Raw genomic sequence first — 22,187 nt, 5'->3', positions numbered from 1 at the left:
TGTCCCATTGTTGGTCAATAGGTACAGAGAGGGAAAACCATCAGTCAATTTGGCTTCTTTGGGGGTGGCACAGACCATGTTTCTAGGTTCTTCTATAAATGCACATTTCTGAGACATTCTTTTATCACCAGAGCCTGGTTTGCTTTGGGCTGGCTCATTTCTGAGGCTGAGAGATTGGTAGTGTTTGGGCATACCCAGGAAGGGCCTGAGAAGCAGATGGCTTTTGACCCCGTGGTAACTTGGTTCCACAGTGAGGATGGCCCAGGCTCGATATTCTCAACTCTTCACTCAGCATGTTAATTATTCATCATGTCCTTAAATACTCTTCTGTGACAAAATGCTTAGTGACACATTAAATATTCATCATGATGCACCTAGCACAGGGCCAAGGGTAGAATTAAGCAGAACAAATGTGATTTCTGATTACATCTCTTTAATTCTAGACACTGAACACCCCCAGGCAGCTAGGACTCCATCCCATTCTGAAAGAGAGCCAGGAAAGTAGATTCCACAACATCCCTTTATATGCTGCCAAACTGTCTTTAGAATCTTGGCAAGAAGTTCTTTCTTTTTTCTTTCTTTCTTTTTTTTTTTCTAACTTTTAAAAACTGAGGTATAACATATGTATGTATGTGTGCACCCACATAACCATCATCCAGATCAAGATATAGAACATTTCTAGCAGTCCAGAAGTTTCCCTCATGCTTCTTCCCAGTCAATACCACCCCTCCAACACACACAAGAATTCACTATTTTGACAAGAAATTATTTTTATATTTAAGTCTACTTTAGACCCTTCCTTCTGATTTCTGTTTGCTTCCTCTCATTTTTAATTTGAAGGCAAAGACCAAGTAGCTGTTGTCCATTGATTTGAAGTGCCCTGGAGTGAAAGTATAGACAATAGGAAGCTCTTGGGGCAGTCCAGGGAGATGACACTGGCCCAGTTTGGAGCAGGAGGAAGGTAGCTGGATGAGGGGACAGATTTGTGGGAAGTATTTTGGAAGAAGAGGTGACAGGATTGGAGGTGACAGAGAAAGAGTAGACTCAGGCATGATGAGGTGGTTGACCTGAGTTTCTTGTTCGAGGGTGCCACCATCTTTTGAAGTCATTGGCTGGAAGTAGGGAAGATGACAGAGGAGCAGATGTGGGGCTAGGGCAAGATCAAGGGCTCTGTTTGGACTCATTGAGATACCTGCTAGGTAGAATCCAAGCCACCTAGAGCTTGGGGAAAATGTCAGGCCTGGAGAGTGAGGTGTATTTGGAAGTCATCAGCCAATAGATGGATTTCAAAACCTGAGATGTCCTGGAATTACTCAGGGTAAACAGAGCAGAGGACAGAACCCAAGACAGAGCCCTGTTCTTGTTGATGCCAATACTTGCCTTCAAGAAGCTCTAGCTAACATTCAAGAGGGAAAAATAAGTGTTGTCTAATATACAATTCAGTCTGAAGGTTTAACAGATTTACTTCCAACCTGGAAAAAGTGTTTTAACAGTTTTTACATTTTTAAGTGTTCTGTAGCCTTTCATGATGACACAAGGGGATTCTGATATTGAATCCTGATCGATCAGTCATCCTTTTAGGGTCTCAGTGGTCCCTGGTCCAGTGAACACAGACCCCTAGATGATATCACAAGGGCTTTTCATTATTTCAAAAAGCTCGATTGAAACTGTATATTTGCCTACCATAAAGATATATAAGCTAACTGCAGCTTCAGATGTTTCTGCTCTGACTAGAACTGTATCGACTGGCAACACTGAATATTTTGAGATGATCACAAGTTTTGTTAGACAGTAACACATCTTCAGTTTTGCCTTCTTTTTTAACTGAGCAAATGTACAGGTGCCTAATCAATGCACTTTTGAAGGAAGAAAAAGATTTCAAAGATTCAGTTTATTAATCAGTAAAAATAAGAATGATGATGATTCCTATCTCTTTGGATTATTCTATAAAATTAAATAAGATAATGTACTTGAAGAACACATTGTAAGTGCTCAGTACATAGCAGCGGTGACTGTTATTATTGTGAATATTCTTGATACAACACAGACTCCAAAGGGGACAAATGACAAAAGCTGTCCTCTGCGTGAAAAGTGTGGGGGTCACACTACCATTCTGTTCTCTGACACATCCTTTCATGCCAACCATAATAATCCATTGCATGGAGTTAGGGACACTTGTTACTATTTTATATATTTCTGTTTATGTCTGATGGATGGCCCCATCTCTACTCAAGGAATCTTCCTTCAGGAAAACTGGCCAATTAGCATGACCACCTCTCACTTGGCTCCCAACCAGAGGAACAAATCAGTGGCCATATAAGAAAAAAAACAATTCAATCTTTCCCCAACTGGCTCAGATGGTTTATCAGAGACAGTGATAAGCTAAAGTCTTCTGGCCTTTTGAAGTAATTTCAGCTGACTGGCTATTTTGTTTGCCAATACCATTGCTTTCAATACTCAAAAATAACAACACCAATAATAATAAAAAATCAGGTGTTTCTGTTTCTGTTGTCAGGGCCATGCATCAAACTCTCTACACAGCTGGAAACATCACCCATAAAGTCTGAGAAATGGTATGGTAGGGTTTAATTATGCAGCAGAAGAAGGGAGGCGGGTGTGTCCAACCCCAAGATGACAGTAATGGCTTTTAACAAGAATATCTGATTAATGCTTTAAAGTGTTCGAGGCACTTTCACATAAATCATCCCATTCGATCTTCAAAATGGCCTTGCCAGGTTAATAGTATTACACTCATTTCAGAGATAAGAATTCTGATTCTCAGAGAAATTAAGAAACTTGTCCAACTGCTGGAGGCAAGATTCAAACCTCTGTTCCGAACCACTGCCCTCCACAGAAGTTCTCCTCAGTGACCTAGCAGCCTATGGATCTGCCTGGCTCCATCCAGAATGGGTCTGCATGGTCTGCTTCTATCCTGGTCAGAGCAGTGCTTCTATAATCAAAACAGGGGCAAAGCCTTCAGTAGGCCCCAGTAATCACTGAAACCATGCTTTCAATGTTTTTAAGGACTTGATGTCTGAATAAAAACATTTAGTCAGACAGCTGGTTATGTTACTCTGACTGAAGTCAACTACCTGGATACCTTTAAAAAATAGGTTTATATGGCCATCTCTGTTTTTGTTCTGTTTTCTTCCAAATATTTTGTTGTTTAGAACTAGAATAATTCTGTCTCGTTTTTATTTTGGCAAAAATGTAAGTGGAAAATTATGTCTGTTCACAGAGTTTGATTTGAACTATCGAATGACTGTGTGAGCTGTGGCAATCGACCCAACCCTCTCTTGACTGTGGTGGTCCAACAGAATCTTTGAAAATGTTCTATTTCTGCACTGTCCAATATGGTAGTCAATAGTCATGAGTCTGTTGATAAATTGAAATATAACTCATACAACTCAGAAACTGACTTTTTTGTCTTAATTAATTTAAATTAAAATAGCCACATGTAGCTAGTGGCTATCATATCAGATAACACAAGTCTAGGCTTATATCCTCACCTTAAAATGGTAGTATTTGTGCTAGAATCAATCCTGCAAAGATTCCTACCATAACCCTAGCATAGTGTCACATATTAGGCACTTAATAAATATTTCTGGAATAGATATTTGTAGAATGAAAGAATAGCTAAGTGAACAAGTAAATTACTAAATCTTAAGGGAACATCATAAATGGAACTACTTTAGAATACATTTCCTGGAAAATCTGGAGTTTTAAGGGATGAAGAGAAACACTGACACTGGCTGCAGCTGGGTGGCAAGTCTTGGCAGCTGTTCACATGGGAGCAGAACCAGTTACAATCCAGGTCACATTTGCTTTTCCATTTCCTCCATACCTGGAAATGCAGCTTCCTCCTTGGAAGTATTTTCATAGCCTAAGTCTCCTGGTGAGATGCAGTCTCTGTGTTGGAACTATGGGCTTAGAAGAATGTCAGGAAAGAGGGGACAATTGTCGGGAAACCCCAGGGATAGCTGCCAAGACTTCCCTTCCAACCCATGGGAAAGACTTCCTTCAGACACAGTCTAAAATAGCCACTGCCCCCAAAAGTGCTGGTCAAAATAAGTGGGTGAGTCCCAAGTATTCATCTTGGCTTTGACTCTCCTCTCCCTATTTCTGTTCTGAAATGTTTCTCCCTGTTCTCAGGCACACTTCCTCTTCTGAATGTGGATTATGGAGAGTGTTCACACAGTTTCTAGGGGGTTGCATGTTCTTTGTTGCCGGAAGACCCAGACTCCTGTCATGAGTGTGATGTGGGGTGAGAGCAAGGGCACTCCTCCACGAAGGGGCACTGCTCTCACAGAGCTCTGCTCTGAGCCAGCACTTGCCCCATTGGCGGGGATCATTCTCTTCATTCTCTCTCTCTCTCTCTCTCTCTCTCCCTTCCTTTTAGCTAACTACATGTTTCTCTGATTTATAAACTTCTTGTTTTTATTTTGGGGGTAGAAATTTTTTTTTTGATGTTTGAGCCTGACTTTTATTTTTTTTTAATTTATTTTTTATTGGTGTTCAATTTACTAACATACAGAATAACCCCCAGTGCCCGTCACCCATTCACTCCCACCCCCCGCCCTCCTCCCCTCCTACCACCCCTAGTTCATTTCCCAGAGTTAGCAGTCTTTACGTTCTGTCTCCCTTTCTGATATTTCCCACACATTTCTTCTCCCTTCCCTTATATTCCCTTTCACTATTATTTATATTCCCCATATGAATGAGAACATATAATGTTTGTCCTTCTCCGACTGACTTACTTCACTCAGCATAATACCCTCCAGTTCCATCCACGTTGAAGCAAATGGTGGGTATTTGTCATTTCTAATAGCTGAGTAATATTCCATTGTATACATAAACCACATCTTCTTTATCCATTCATCTTTCATTGGACACCGAGGCTCCTTCCACAGTTTGGCTATCGTGGCCATTGCTGCTATAAACATCGGGGTGCAGGTGTCCCGGCGTTTCATTGCATCTGTATCTTTGGGGTAAATCCCCAACAGTGCAATTGCTGGGTCGTAGGGCAGGTATATTTTTAACTGTTTGAGGAACCTCCACACAGTTTTCCAGAGTGGCTGCACCAGTTCACATTCCCACCAACAGTGTAAGAGGGTTCCCTTTTCTCCGCATCCTCTCCAACATTGGTTGTTTCCTGCCTTGTTAATTTGCCCCATTCTCACTGGTGTGAGGTGGTATCTCATTGTGGTTTTGATTTGTATTTCCCTGATGGCAAGTGATGCAGAGCATTTTCTCATATGCATGTTGGCCATGTCTATGTCTTTCTCTGTGAGATTTCTCTTCATGTCTTTTGCCCATTTCATGATTGGATTGTTTGTTTCTTTGGTGTTGAGTTTAATAAGTTCTTTATAGATCTTGGAAACTAGCCCTTTATCTGATATGTCATTTGCAAATATCTTCTCCCATTCTGTAGGTTGTCTTTGAGTTTTGTTGACTGTATCCTTTGCTGTGCAAAAGCTTCTTATCTTGATGAAGTCCCAATAGTTCATTTTTGCTTTTCTTTCTTTTGCCTTCGTGGATGTATCTTGCAAGAAGTTACTATGGCCGAGTTCAAAAAGGGTGTTGCCTGTGTTCTTCTCTAGGATTTTGATGGAATCTTGTCTCACATTTAGATCTTTCATCCATTTTGAGTTTATCTTTGTGTATGGTGAAAGAGAGTGGTCTAGTTTCATTCTTCTGCATGTGGATGTCCAATTTTCCCAGCACCATTTATTGAAGAGACTGTCATTTTTCCAATGGATAGTATTTCCTCCTTTATCGAATATTAGTTGACCATAAAGTTCAGGGTCCACTTCTGGATTCTCTATTCTGTTCCACTGATCTATGTGTCTGTTTTTGTGCCAGTACCACACTGTCTTGATGACCACAGCTTTGTAGTACAACCTGAAATCTGGCATTGTGATGTCCCCAGATATGGTTTTCTTTTTTTAAAATTCCCCTGGCTATTCGGGGTCTTTTCTGATTCCACACAAATCTTAAAATAATTTGTTCTAACTCTCACAGCAAATATCATTCTCAATGGGGAAGCACTGGGAGCCTTTCCCCTAAGATCAGGAACAAGACAGGGATGTCCACTCTCACCACTGCTGTTCAACATAGTACTGGAAGTCCTAGCCTCAGCAATCAGACAACAAAAAGACATTAAAGGCATTCAAATTGGCAAAGAAGAAGTCAAACTCTCCCTCTTCGCCGATGACATGATACTCTACATAGAAAACCCAAAAGCCTCCACCGCAAGATTGCTAGAACTCATACAGCAATTCGGTAGCGTGGCAGGATACAAAATCAATGCCCAGAAATCAGTGGCATTTCTATACACTAACAATGAGACTGAAGAAAGAGAAATTAAGGAGTCAATCCCATTTACAATTGCACCCAAAAGCATAAGATACCTAGGAATAAACCTAACCAAAGATGTAAAGGATCTATAACCTCAAAACTATAGAACACTTCTGAAAGAAATTGAGGAAGACACAAAGAGATGGAAAAAATATTCCATGCTCATGGATTGGCAGAATTAATATTGTGAAAATGTCAATGTTACCCAGGGCAATATACACGTTTAATGCAATCCCTATCAAAATACCATGGACTTTCTTCAGAGAGTTAGAAATTTTTTTGTTGTGGCATAATATATGCGACTTACCATGGGACGCCTGGGTAGCTTAGCTGGTTAAGCATCTGCCTTCGGCTAAGGTGTGATCCCAGGATCCTGGGATGGAGCCCCGCATTGCATCAGGCTTTCTGATCAGCAGCCTGCTTCTCCCTCTCCCTCTGCTCCTCTGCCCAGCTCATGCTCTCTCTGTCTCTCTTTCTCTCAAATAAAAAATAGAAAAGACTACCCTCGGTGCCTCATATAACTGGAGTCATATAGTATGTCATTTTGTGATTGACTTATTTCACTCAGTCTAGTGTCTTAAAGGCTTGTCTATGTTGTAGCACATGTCAGAATTTCCTTTCTGTTTAAGACTGAATAGTATTCCATTGTACGCACATACCATATTTTGTTTATCCACAGTTGTGTTGTTTCCATTTGGGGACTCTTGTGAATACTGCTGTTGTGAACATAGGTGTACCAGTATCTGTTTGCGACCCTGTCTTCAGTTATTTTGAGTCTATGCCTGGAAGTGGAATTGCTGGATCATATGGTACTTCTATGTTTAACCTTTTGAGGAGCTGCTTTTATTTTTAAACCATCCTAAATTCTCTTTCTTTTTACCCTTTAGCTCTTGAATTTTATTCCTAAACGTCAGGTCTCCTCTGCTTGTGTTTTGAGCTTCTCACACCTGAGATTTTAGCTTCTCATTTGAAATCTTAAACTCTTATTTCTTTTTACTTTTTAAGAATCTCAGTTTCTAGTCTTTTATCTTTTATTTTGAACCTTGTATATTTCATCCAGTTTACATGTGTTTCTCTAATTTGTATGATTTTTGCTTTAGTTTAGTTTAAAACTATCTCTGTATAATCCTTTTTATTTCTCTAATTTAATCTGTTTTGCCTAGGGGTTCATATGGCTAACTTCATATGTCTATGCTGTATTGTCACAACTTGATTATATTTCTGATAGCTGTACATGCTTCTTTTCTAGGATGCTGCATGAGCCGTGTTGGGAAGGATGCAGGGGAGGCAAGTGTGGTTGAGATATGATATGGGTCAGGTTCCCCAGGAAACAGACTCTGAGGCAGAGATTTGTATTCAGGAGGTTTATGGGGGAGGGCAGTCAGGAACAGTATTTGTTAAGAAGTGAAGGAAGCAGAACAAGGGAAAGAGAGAGAGAGAAGTTGAACTGGGATGAAGTTGATCTTGGAGACTAGAACCCTGCATGTGCCCAGAGGGGTAATATTGGGTGGGGAGTTCCTTCTCTCAGGGGAAATGCTGGGCTGATCTGAGGCTTGGATCTGAGTGTGCACTACAGCATCCACTCAGGTTCTTAAGAGAAAACAGATCACATCCAAGGGCCCCATAATCCAGTCTAAATCAAGAGATTTGTCAGTGTATTAAGATTATCTGGAGACGGATGCGTGGGTGGCTTAGCAGGTGAGCATCTGTCTTTGGCTCAGGTTGTGATCCTGGAGTCCTGGGATCGAGTTCCACTTCAGGGTCCCCACAAGAGGCCTGCTTCTCCCTCTGCCTGTGTCTCTGCCTCTCTCTGTGTGTCTCTCATGAGTAAATAAAATCTTTTAAAAATATATTATCTGGAGAGAAAATTTGAGAAGCCCTACCCACCAGATGTGTGTCATTTGAGAAAGCAAATCCAGTCATTCTAACAGTTTTGCAGCACCTCTACAAAGTGGAGAACCACAGGCCTAGGCCAAAAAGACAATACCCCAACTTCTTATAAATGGCTTTTATAAAGGTTGTGTTGAATCCATTTATATGACCCCTCAAAATGTGTTCTCTTCCTTAACTAGTCCTATGTAGGAGTAGATTCAGGTTTGGTGGGGCCTAAAGATTATATAATTTGGGGGACATCTTTGAAAAAAATAACAAAAAATTATTAATATAAAATTGGCAGATATTTCTCAGGGCCTTGGAAAGGTCCCATGTAAGTGAGCCACCCCAGAGCTAAGTTTCGTAGCTTCATCGTAAATCTCCTCTAGACTGAGGCCATTACTGCACACAACCTGGCTGACGGGTCACCCTCATAATTTTAGAGAGAGACACTTCCCAGCTGTGGAATTACCTTCTCATCCTAGGAGCACCTGACGAATTTTTCCTTGGCTGAGTCCCCAGGAAGTACCTTGGGGCGGGTGACCTCATCTGGACACCCTGACGAGTTTACCATTTCCAGGCACTGGTTGGAGGTACTCTACCTTAGACCAAAAGAAAGGCCAGGCAGAGGTGGGCCATGATTGTTTACTGGGAGGAAAAGGTAAATCATATAATAATAAAATTTTTAATGACAGGTAACAATTATTAAATATTTAGCATGTACCAGCCTTGGTTCTAAGCACTTTGTATAAATAATCAGATTCAATAGTCCTAAGTACACTAGTCGATATATGTTATTTCTATTGCCATTTTGCAGACAACAGAATTGAGGTTTAGAGAGTTTCAATAACATGCTAGAGACACAGCTAAGAGGCAGTGCAGTCATGAAGCCAACCCCAGCTCTGACTCCTGAATAATTGCCCTATAGATCCCGCTCCCTTCCCTGTGCTGTACTACTCTATGAGAAAGCTAGGGGTAGTGATCGTGATGGTGATGGTGGTGATGATAGGGTGTGTGTGTGTGTCTGTCTGTCTGTCTTGCTCCTTATTAACTAAAGGTCCTTATTTGCAACATGGCCACTTGAGGTCCTATGGGAAGGACTCTGGTGTATTTGATTTTCTGAGGGGTTTAAAGTCCTTTGCTGGAGATTTTTGAATGCCCAAGTCAAGTAAAGTGATCGGCACCACTCAACGGATACTTAAGAGGGAAGATGCTGTATATGGACCCCCCAATGGATCCAGAGTATAGTCTAAAGGATACTTTAAAAGGCCAACCCTTTGAGGGTGCCCGGGTGGCTCAGTCAGTTGAGTGTCCAACTCTTTTTTTTTTTTTTTTTTTTATGATAGGCACACAGTGAGAGAGAGAGAGAGGCAGAGACACAGGCAGAGGGAGAAGCAGGCTCCATGCACCGGGAGCCCGACGTGGGTTTCGATTCCGGATCTCCAGGATCGCGCCCTGGGCCAAAGGCAGGCGCTAAACCGCTGCGCCACCCAGGGATCCCGTGTGTCCAACTCTTGATTTCAGCTCAGGTCATGTAGATCTCAGGGTCATGATCTCAGGGTCGTGGGATCAAACTCTGGGTCAGGCTCTGTGCTCAGCTGGGAGTCTGCTCCAGATTCTCTGTCTCTGTCTCCCTCTGCTCCACATTGCCCCACACCCACTCTCTTTCTTTCAAATAAATAAATAAATCTTAAAAAAAAAAAAAGGTCAACCCTTTGTGTCCCACAAACTAACATGCCTATAGGCACCTTTCATTTTAGAACACTCTTTTTCCCTGAGTGTAGGCCATTTATTTTTGTGACTGTCAAGAGAAAGTGTGTGGGGGAGAGGGGGTTGATAGCAGTTATAATGGGCTACCCTTATCTCAGTCAACCTTTGCTCTGCAGCGTGGTGAACAGAATTCCTTTCATCTGGCCTTGATTCATTTCCCTGAGAAGATGAAGACGCTCTGGCTTCCTGTCTATACTGCCCTGTCTCTTCAAACAGCTTTCCCTTGATGATAATATGTATTTATTCTCCAGGCATAAATAGCATCTCTAGAGATCGAAACACCAGGATTGGCAGTGATTCCGGTGAGACCTTGTTTCAACCCTTTAGAGAATAGACAGATTCCCACAGGCAATTCTTTCAGGGATAGGTTTATTAATCTAAATTTTAAAAAATCCTTGCCAAACTGACTTTCCTTGAAAAATGGTGGCACTAAATGGTAGTTCATGGAATAAATCTTAGGGAATTTATATTTCTATCTATAGTGTATCTTATATGTTGTGATTAGCATTTTTTTGCTGTGGTCTGAGTAAGAAATACACATGTTACCCCTCACTTATACCCCATAGATTCCTTAGATCCCATTTGTATTTATGATTATGCTGGGGAGGCCAGGGAACTGGCAATAATGTACCAGCTATTACTATCAAAGGATCTTTTAAACCTTGGATGTCTCAGAGGAGAGGTTTCTCCTCTCCTCTGCTCTGAATGAATTGCTGTTACCTAAAAATGATTTTATTCACACTCTGTTCTAGCAAATATAGGACTTACCTTCTTGGTGTCTTGCTTGACAGGGAAAAAAAAAAACATGTAAAGCAGAAATCAGCAAAGTCTATCCAGGAATTTTTCAAATCAATTTATCTGAGACTTCTCATTGCCTAAAAAAACCTCAAAGCCACAGAAGAGCATCTAAGTGTGCTTCTTATATCCTCCATGAACAGGAATTGGTTACGAGTAAAGTTACATGATCTTGACATTGACCCCTGTCTACCGATGCTTGTGCAAAACAAGCCTTTCACTGCTCTAAGGGTTGGAGGATTTGGAATGTGATTTTGATAGATCTAATAGCATCATCCAAATGGAGTGAGATAAAGAGGGATGTGTTTTGGTCTTTGAAAAAAATTGCATACCAGTGATTTTATGACACTGGTGTGATTACTCACACATCCCTATTACAAAAAAAGAATGTAAAGTTAAAATGGGAAAAAGATATTCAACATCACTAGTTCTTAGGGAAATTCAAATCAAAATGATATCACCTCATACTCATTAGGATGACTGCTACCAAAATGAAAGAAGGGAGGGAAGGCTGGGAGGGAGGGAGGACAGAGGAAGGCAGGAAAGAAAGGTGGGCAGGAGAATAACCAGTGTTGGGATGATTTGAAGGAACTGGAGCCTTGTGCCATGTTGGTGGGAATATAAAAATGGTGCAGACATTATAGAAAACAGTATGATGGTTCTTCAAAAACCTAAAATTAGAATTATTATATGATCTAGAAATTCCACTTCTGGGTGTATATCCAGACAAATTGAAAGCAGGATCTCAAAGAGTTACTGGCACACCATGTTCATAATGGCGTTATTCATAATAAGCTAAAATATGGAAGCTACCCAAGTGTCCATCAGAGGATGAGTGGAGAAACAAAATGCGGTATGTACAGATGAGGAAATCTTATTCAGTCTTAAAAAGGAAGGAAATTCTGACACATGCTACAATATGGATGAATCTTGAGGCCCTCACGCCAAGTGACATAAGCCAGTCTTGAAAGGACAAACACTGTGCAATACCACCTGTATGAGGTACCGGGTAATCAGATCCACAGAGATGGGTAGAATGGAGGTTGCCAGGGGCTGCTGGAGCAGGGAACGGGAAGTTATTGTTTAATGGGTACAGATTTCAGTTTCACAAGATAAAAATAGTTCTGGAAATGCATAGTTGTGACGTTTGCACAACAGCATGAATGTGCTTAATACTACTGAAATGAACACTTAAAAACGGGGAAGGAGGCCCATTTTATGTTATGCAGATTTTACCGCAATTAAAACATTTTAAATGGCATTAATATTATGAATTAGGCGTACCCTTCATAGATGATTACCTCTAACATCTAATTACAGACTAAAAGAAGGTCACCTGTGCTACAACAAAAGTCACTGGTTTTGGCAGCAATCCTCTAGCATTTAACTGCAACTACTTAACCACATGTGCCAAGTTAATTCTTCAGTTCCTGAGACACATGGGCTTTACTGGAGTCCCCTCTTATCTGTGCTCTTGCCTTCTACAGTTTCTGTTACTTGTACTCAATTGTAGTCAAGAAATAGATGATCCTCCTGACGTACAGTCAGAAGGCAGGAGTAACCTAACGCTACATCATGACACCTACGTCATTCCCCTCACTTCATCTCATCACACAGGCATCTGATCATTTCACATCATCACGAAAAGAAGGATGAGTACAGAATAAGATATTTTGAGAGAGAGAGAGACCACATTCACATAACTTCTATTACAGAATATTGTTACAATTGTTCTATTTTATTATTAGTTATGGTTGTTAACCTCTTACTGTGTCTAATTCATAAATTAAACCTTATCGTAGGTACGTATGTACAAGAAAAAGCATAGTATTTGTTGGGTTCGGTACCACCTGCCGTTTCAGGCACACCCTAGGGGGGACCTATGCTTCTCAGATAAGATGGGACTCTGTAATCAGTTTATCTTGAAGGATGTGTCAAGAAGAGTTCACTGAGCAGTTAAAGGCCCTCTGAATGTACTCTTGAGAATTGTTAAGGCTAGGGCTGGAGTGACACTTGCTTAATTTTTCCCCCCGCTCTGTTAAATTTATCATTGGCTATTCTCCATGGCACTGAGTCCTTGATCATTCTGTTGACGGCTCATTCGGACCCCAGATTGTTTCTTGTTAGCAAGGGGGTGTTGTGACCATCGCCACAGATGTTCCCTTGGCTCATCTTCTAGCTAACTTAGAGCAACCTTCTCTTCAGATGCACATCTAGGAGGGTTACTCGCTCTCATGACAAGATGTCAGTCTTGCCTCCATATGGTTGATTGTCTAACTGGGCCAGAAAATGCTTCTCAGAGAAGGTGACATTTAATCTTAAAGAAAAGAGCAGAAGTTTGTCAAGCATGCCAGGAAAAGGGGGCACTTCAGTCAAAGGAAGACATTGACATGAGACATTGACTCTTGAAAGTGCTTGGAACCTTCCAAAGGAGCAGATGGGGGCACCCGGGTGGCTTAGTTGGTTGGGCTTCTGACTTGATTTCAGCTCAGGTCATGGTCTTAAGATCATTTGAGCCCCGCATCAGTCTCTGTGCTGGTGGGGGAGCCTGCTTGGAGTTCTCTCTCTGCCCTTTCCCCACCCCTTACCCCCTCTAGAAAAAACCAAGTGATCTACTGTGGCTAAACCCCAAAAGAAGTCTGTTTAAGCAGTTCAGGTTCAGCCTGTTTAGAAGTTCTTGAGCACACCATCCCTTAGAGCCTCACTCTACTTCATTCCTTACATGAAGGAATGTCTGTCTCTTACATCACTCACTTAGTCTCACAGAGAGAGAGAGTGAGGAGGGGCAGACATAGGGACAAAGAGAAGATAAAGAGAGAGAGAAGCAGAGGAAAAGAAAGAGAGACAGATAATGAGACTATGTATTACAGATCTGTGATGGCTGGAATGTTCCTAGAGAGAAATGTCACAGTCTTCACGTGGCATTTAAAGAAAGGGAGCTGTACTCCACCAGGATTGTCCATAGACATGGACAGGAGCAACCTGCTTTCTGTTAAATTTTGGATGGGCTCCAAAGGTTACCTGGTCCACTGACTCCTTACTCAAGCATTAAGCCACTCAGTGACTGAGTGAAGTAGAACTCAGAGGGTTTGGCTTCAGGGAAGTAGGTAGGAACAGGTGGGTGTATGACTTCCCCTTCCCAAAAATATCCCTTCCCAGCCTGCCAGCAGATATCGAGATATCGATTTTTTTCATGTTATGTCATTTATTTTCCACCATTACCAAGTGGTATAATTCCCTCCATTTCACTGCTGAGGTTCAGACCCAGAAGGGTAAGTGTTGCAAGCTGGTATATCATTTAAGGGTAGGATTAACTAGCTATAACAAATACCTGAAAAGTAGAAACTTAAATGAGATAGAAGTCCAAAGGCAGGTAGTCAGGGCTGACATAACCATTGCATGGTCACCATAGACCCAGGATTTTTTAGGGTCTTTGCTCCATCATCCCTGGTATGTGGCCCTCATCTTTGTGGTACAAGATGGCTGCTGGAGCTCCAGATATCACACCTATGCTCCAAGGAGCAGGATGAAGAAGGAAGAAATGACAACTATTCCAATATACGAAACCTCCAGAAACTCTCAACATTTTCACCTAGCTATCATTGGCTAAAAGTTAGTCACATGAGAAAACAGTCTTTTAGATAATAATGTATCCATCCCAAAATTAGGTTCTTTTATTTCTGGATACAGGGAGAGTGGATATCCAGAAGACAACTCGCAATCTCTGCCATAACTGGAAAGAGACTAAACAGATACAGAGAAGTTTAATTCCAAATCACATCTATTTAGCCTCACTCTACTACTTTGCACTTTAGGATGAAGGAATGGCATTAGCCGAAGCCCAAAGGTGTGAGAATGCAGGGCACTTCAGAAGACTGAAAAGCTCAGTGTAGCAGGCACATCTGGTTTGTGGCTGGATACAGTGTAGATGACATTATAAAGGTAAGGAAGTGTTATGAAGAACCTTGAATACCAAGAACCCTGGATACTCTATCCAAAAGTCAGTGGGAGTCATTGCAGATTTTTGAGAAAGGGAGGAACCTCTGCTTCTCAACGGTTGCTGAGCATCGTGAGGCTATGCTAGAGAGTCTAGTGTTCAGGAGGGCCTGCCTCTGATATTTGGCCTGTCCCTAGTATTAGCCTAGTTGTTTCACCTCATTGTGCCTCATTTTTCTTATCTGTACAAAAATTAGTGTAAGTAAAGTGCTGAAAACGGTACCTGGCATAGGGTATGCTCTATAACCCTGGTTGGTTTGTTTTTATGCTGCTTTTGAATTCCATGAGGCCAAACAGCAGGTGAGACAGGAGCCCTTGGGGTTGACAGATACCAGAAGAACGTCAGATCAGGGCTTTCTCAACAGCCCTGAGTGGTTTTACAGGGTCTGGTCATGGTGAGGGGGCCTCCTCTGTGAAGCTAGAAAAAGAGATTTTGGTGATTTTGTAACAGCACGCCACTCCACCTTTTTCCTACTCTCAGATATTTCTTGCTCCTTCCTGGTTTCAGGCTCTCGACTCAATGCCCCCAGGCTCAAGATTCAATCTGTCTTCCCTGAAAGCCACGTTGAGTCAAGTTGAGACAGTACCACTTGCATGCCCCTGTTCTGTGTCTAGTTCCAGGGGAGCAGAAGTTCATTTTGTAGCTGGAGTCCTGCAGCAGGAAGCAGACTGTTTTGCCTACCTGGTCCCCTATAGCTAGTCCTCAGGGCTGGAAAATTTCCATGGGATTCTTCAGGAGCCTCAGAAGTCCAACTTCAAGAAAGTGGAGTCTGACCTGTCAACTTTATAAGAAAAACATATTCCTGGGGGCCTTGGAAATAATATATCTTTAAAAGTAAAATTAATTTTCAAGAGCATAGCCCTTTCCCCCAGAATACTTTGGTTAGTTTGAGGAGGGTATCACCAAGATGTAAAACTGGGTCCTGGGAAGGATTTCTTCTCCAGCAAGCTTATCACTGTATTTCACGAAAGCAGCAGCAGAGGAGTGCTGTGAGCTTTATATTGTTCTCACCTTTCTTTAGGTGAGGAGATAGCCAGGTGGAAAGCGTCAGAGCTGGGTTAGACTCAGGACCAGGGCTTCTGATGCCAGAGCCCTTGAAATCCCCCCCTCACCAGCATGTGGCGCTGTTGGCCACTACTTCCACTGGTAACGCTCCTTTGACGTCTAGATACCAAGTTACTTTCTTTTTATTTCTTCCTATTTAACTGATTATTCTCCACTGTTTTTACGGTCTCCTGTTCATCTGCCTATCCCTCAGAAGCTGCTCAATCCCAATGAGCATTTTCAAAAGTATGTCTCCAATCTGTACTGTCCTCTTTTTTTTATTTTAGGTTTTTAAAATTTAAACACAGAATTTTAAAAGCAAATAGGGCTAAAATGTTTGTCACTGGATAGAGTAGTAGTCCCCTGCCCCAGTGCCGGTCCTGCTTCCCAGAGGCAGAACTACTGCATAAGGCTGTGCAGGTTGTGCAAAACTTAACTTTGCGGTTACGACTTAAACACTCTGTGGGTTGTGAAATGCACAACGACCATATATACTAGCCTAGTTAAGTTGTAACCAGTCAGTTCTCTCAGCCATTTCTTGTACAGGGTTGTGAGAACCTGTGATTCTAAATAATAAGATTGTATTGTTTTTTCTTGATTCTCCAATATCAGTTATTATGCATTGATGTCCTCTGATAATGAATGATTACTTAGCTCTCTCAGATTCCTCCAACCTTTCTATGTGACTTTTCCTCTTTTATCTTCTTATCTATAGTTAATATCACAACTTCATTTCAGTCAGTATTCAGTATCTACCTTATTAAAACCATATAAAAGCTGTTTACTGCTGTGTCAAGTAGTGTACTATTACTATGGCTGCTTCCTTGTTCAACTTTGTTTTTACACATGGTTAATAGTTGCCTTCTTTTTTTCCATTTCTTTGTTCAACTTTAGTTTTCACGTGGTCAATAGCTGCCTCCTTCTTCCCCCCAGTTTCTTAGTATTCTATGTATCAATGAGTGGCTCAATCTCCCTGTTTCCTCCAACAACTTCTTAAATGCACTTTGCTATCATTTATAGTCCCCTACCTCTCTTCCCTGCCTCCCCCACCCTCCAGAGAGTTCTCTCCTAGAGCCTTAAGTCTTCCTGTTCTATGAACTGTTTACTGTCTAGGTCAGCTACACAGCTCTTATCCTGAGACTTCCATTTACCACTAACCTGGGCATTCCCTTTGCTTCTTTCCTTTCCTGGACCCCATGCTTCTTATTTTCTTGTTTGGTAGAACATATTGCCTAGTAGCTTCTTTAGACAGAACACAGTGGAATTAGGTTTGCTGAAATTTTTGTAATTCTAAAATATCTTTATTCTATCATCACACATCGTGATAGCTTAACTAACTGTATATTCCTCAAATGGAAATAATTTTTCTTCATAATACTGAATATAGTTCTCCCTCTCTTCTAGCTTCCAGGGTAGCTAGCTGCTAATTACTAAACTTTTGTATGTAACCTGTTTTTTGTGTGTGGAATATTTTTCTATCAACTCTTCATCCTTGGGGCACTGAAATTTCATAAGGATGCGTCTTGGTGCAGCCTTTTAAAAGGGTTGTTTTGGGAGAAACACTTTTTGGACTTAATTTAGATACCTTTGTACTTTGATTTTCCAAAATATCATCAAATTATTTCTCTGTTTTATTTGTTTTCTCTGTTCCATATTTCTACAACCTCTATTAGTTTGCTATCGGGGTAGAATCCTCCCATTTCTTTATCTTTTCCATATTATTATTCATATATTTGTCTGTGTTCTACTTTCAGTGGGATTTCTCCAACTTAATTTTCCAATTCTTTTGAATTTTCAATTTTAGTTATATTGCTAATTTGCAAGAGCTTTTTCTTATTTTCTTATTGCTCCTTTTTTACAGCATCCTTGTTTCTCTGAGTATGCTAATTATTGCTTTCTTTAAAATTAGTTTTCTTCTCCTAGTTTTTTCTTTTCTCTCTGCTTTTTGTGTTGTAGGCCTTTCTCGAAATTCTAGACCGTTTTCCTTCTGTCCACAGACACTTAGGTTTATTTGTTTTAAGCTTTCTCTGCTCTGCTAAATCAATTCCCAACATCCCACATAGTCTTTGTCTAGTTTATATATTCTGGTTTGGGATTATATATGTTTTCCTAGTTTCACCAGTGATGGAACGCATATTTTATTCTAGTCCTTCTTGGTACTTCAGTGGTTTTTCTAAAGAAAGTAAACAGAAATGTCTATTTGAAACCAGAAGATTCTGCCATTTCCTGTGTCAGGTTGCATGGAGTTAGCTCCTGGGCCTCTGACACCCCAAAATTGAAAGCTTCTTCATGTCCTGGCAGCTGTACCTGGCAGCCATCACCATGCCACAAAATGAATATTGTGAACTATACCATAAATGCTATGGATGATGTTTGGATTACTATGAGAAAAAGGTAAAGAAAGAAGGTCAGAGAGGCTCATGAATGTTCAAAGAAGGCCAAAAAAATGGTCAAAGAGCTAAGCTCTGCCATAAACAGCACCATGCTGAGAAAACACAAATGAAAAAAGATGATCAAGATGCATGAAGAGAGGCACCTCAAACAAAAGAATGATGAAAAGATTCCACAAGGAGCAGTACCTGCCTATCTACTGGAGAGAGAGGGATAGTCCACGCTAACGTGATTTCCAATATGATTAACAAAAATGAAAAGAGATAGTGGGAAAATGGGAAGTCCTCCTGTCAAGAGTTCATGCCCAGGGAGACAGAGAAATGTGAAAAATTATTTGAACAGAAAGACAAAGAAGAAAGCATGGAAGAGGGAGGTTACTAAGTCAGCTTTATTGGAAACGGCTTAACTAAAAAACTACCTAAATACAAAAGATTCATTAGGCCAGTGGACTTAGTGTCAAAAAGGGCCTACAACACATCCGGAACTGGAAGCCACCTTTGCCTGCCAATACTTGGTGTAAAGAAGAATTCTTCATTCCCATTATACTATGTACCGTTTTGGGTGTTATTACTAAAGATCTGGTTATCTGAGTGAATGTGAGTGAGCTGGGTGATGTGACACAAGGAGGCAAGATTACTTAGGGAAAATATGCCCAGGTCACCAACAGTCCTGAAAAATGAAGTCTTACTGTTTGACAGAAGTTTCATACAAGGAAACTTTGTATGAAATTGTATGATTATTGGAGACTACACACCAATCAGGAAAACTGCCATTATTGTGATGTTTCTGAATACTACCCAGCAGTTTTATGTGTCTGCAATCATTGAGAGAACTATTTATTCTATTTGAAAAAGCAAAACAAAACAACCCCCCCCCAAAAAAACATTAAATAGACAAATTTTACAAACAAAAACAAAAACAAAAAAAAGGAGATCTTCATCCCTTCCTTGCCCCTTCCACTTCCACTGCTTAATTCACATCCTCATGGATTCTCACCTGTACCTTTTAAATATCCTCTAGCTGCTTTCCTGGTCTCCAGTTTCTTTCCCCCCTAATTCATCCTTCACAGATAATCTGATCTGATCGCATCTCTCCCCAACTCAAGAACATTTTATGGCTACTCACAACAGACAGAACTGTGTCCTTCCCAGTTAGGTTTCAATCATCCTTTCTAGTCTTTCATTTACCCCTAGGCTCATAAACTTTATTTTCCAACAAGCATCTATTGAAAAGTTACCATATGCCAGGTCCATACTAGGCATTTGTGAATACAAAGATATAAATACAATTCGTGCACTCAGAAACATCAGAGTCACAGACAAGTAAAGGCTGTTTCCCATCCTTATATCTATTAAAATTCTGCCCATTCAAAGTCTACCTCAAGCAACAAACTTCCTTTATCTTCATTTTGAAATTAATCTCTTCTACCCCCAGGCTCCCCTGTGCATTTCCTCTGTACTGCAACTTGAACACTGAATCCAGATTACCTTAAATATGCCTGTAGATGTGTCCTGTGTCCCTCACCTGATGTAGAACTCCTTAGTAGGGACAACAGAGATCTCTGTTACATTAGGAAAGTGTTTTGCATAAAGCAGGAATTCAGTAAAAATGTTTTGAAAACATCAAGTTTTTCTGTTACTGAATTCAAAGAAGAAATGTTCAGTGACATTTATATAGGGACACTGAATTGCTTTATTTATTCTTTTGACATCCAAACACGCATTAACCTGCTGTGGACCAGGCCCTGTGCCGTACAATGTGGTAACAGAGATGAAAAAGGCACAGCTGTGTCCTGAATAGGCTCACAGTCCAGTGAGGAGACAGTAGTGCAAACAATTGCAAAACATAAGACAGAGCTATAAGAGAGGCGGAGCAGGACAGAAAGAACTTAGAGCCCTGCCTGGGAAGGGGGCAGGCACCAGAAAGAAGGTTATCTCCAGCCAAGATGTGAAGGATGGAGAGCAGGTCCCTAGAAAGAAAAAGCATAAAGAGGAAATCCTAACTGATGCTACTTTCACTTTGGGCTCTAGTGAAGGGTAGGGGGGGACCATAGTTCTTGTTCAGATTCATCCTTTTGGTATTCAAATGCTTGTGAAGGACCTACTGTGGTCCAAGTCCCATGCTAGGCAGATATTTTTAATATAAATTATCTAAAAAGTGGATTCAATGGGGCGCCCGGGTGGCTCAGCTGGTTAGGTATCTGCCTTCAGCTCAGATTGTGGTCCCAGGATCCTGGGATCAAGCCCCGCATCGGGCTCCTTTGGTTTGGTGGGGAGTCTGCCTCTCTCTCTCCATCTGTCTCTGTCCCTCCCCTTCTTGTGCTCTCTTTCTCTCTCTTCTGTCTTTCTCTCTCTCTCTCTCAAATAAATAAAATGTTTTAACAAAAATAAATAAAAAGTGGATTCAAAAAGGAGCAGCACATTTTAATTCAAAGGGTTTTGTGAAGAACTGCAATAATTTCATCCAGATAAGTGTTCTGATGATTTCCTAATTCAAAGAAAAAGCTTAGAAGAATGCATGTAGAAAATGTATCTGTTACCCAGTTTCTCTCAAATATCTGCTGCCCCTGGAAGCCTTTGGCAAGAGCTGCATTGCAATCAATTCCTGGTTGAATTCTCTGATGAGGGTCGGAAATGCCATTATTCTGAGCTGTTGATTAAAGAGGGATTCTCATGCTGTATATACCAGATGTGCAGGAGGTGCGGCCAATGGCCTGTGCTGAATGATTAGGAGCCTGATTTATATTCTTTCTCAGAGGCAGAGGCAGTATACTTCTCATAGTGGCTGAGGACGGAAGTGTGTGTGTGTGTGTGTGTGTGTATGTGTGTGTGTGTGTGTGTGTGTGTGTGTAATACTGACTTCATGTCAGGCACCATGCTAAACCCATTATCTTCTTAAATTTTCACTCTAATCCTTTTGAGATAGATGTGTTATGGTGATATCTAGTGACACAGGAAGAAGTATTTATTTTCTTCTATTATTATTTTGATTATTCTCTTACAGTTGTAGCAGGGAAACTGCCAGCCAATTCTTAGTATAAGTAGACACGGTCACCTTAGGACATATCTTTATTTAAAAAAAAGATTTTATTTATTTATTCATGAGAGAAACACAGAGAGAGAGAGGCAGAGACACCGGCAGAGGGAGAAGCAGGCCCCATGCAGGGAGCCCGATGTGGGACTCAATCCCAGGACTCCAGGAGCACGTCCTGGGCTGAAGGCAGCACTAAACCGCTGAGCCACCCAGGGATCCCTGGACATATCTTTCTATCTATGAAAGGGTTACTTCAGTAGTCTCTCTTGCTTGTGTAAATATAAGGAAAAGTAGGCATTCCATGTCCCAGGGAAGGTTATATAACAGCACTGGTTTTGTGATTGACTCTGTTTTTCCCTCCTAGTCTCTCCAAATTTGTGGAGCTTATAGGTAGAAAGGGACTGTGAACATCCAGGAAGCTAAGGGATAAAGCCCCTTCTTTTTGAGGTTCAGCACTAGAACTTCTTTGAATGAATGCTCCCCTAACTTAAATGTTAGTTTCACAAGAGCAAAGTTCACTCTATGTCCACAGAACCTAAATGGTGGCTGGCACTAGTAGGTGCTCAATAAAAATTATTGAATGACTCTTACCTCAGTTCTTTACCCCATACCCCCACTTCCAAGTTTTCCAAACTAAACTTTTTCTTTTTGAGGGGGCTGTAGAAGGAGAGAGAATCTTAAGCAGGCTCCATGCCTAGTGCAAGGCTTGATACAGGGCTCAATCCCATGACCCTAAGATCATGACCTGAGCCAAAATCAAGAGTTGGATGCTTAATAGATTGAGCCACCCAGGCACCCCCAGACTAAACTTTTACTCTTCCTTTTTTTTTATTAACTCTGTTCACTCATATTCGTGACATTATTAACCAAAAAATTTAAGCAGCTTCTACAGCCTCATTATACATTCACTTTCAATTGAAAATGACAG

At 41.0% G+C, this 22,187-nt stretch overlaps 1 pseudogene; it reads left to right on the top strand.

Moving 5' to 3' along the window:
- The first annotated feature begins 18,157 nt into the window (after window positions 1-18,157).
- On the top strand, window positions 18,158-18,952 carry LOC144319171 (ribosome biogenesis protein NSA2 homolog; annotated as a pseudogene).
- Window positions 18,953-22,187: the final 3,235 nt, after the last annotated feature.

The sequence above is a fragment of the Canis aureus genome, chromosome 8 (genome assembly GCF_053574225.1).
Source record: "Canis aureus isolate CA01 chromosome 8, VMU_Caureus_v.1.0, whole genome shotgun sequence".
Taxonomy (NCBI): domain Eukaryota; kingdom Metazoa; phylum Chordata; class Mammalia; order Carnivora; family Canidae; genus Canis; species Canis aureus.
The sequence above is the reverse complement of the archived record's forward strand: the minus strand, read 5'-3'. Positions and strand labels throughout refer to the sequence as shown.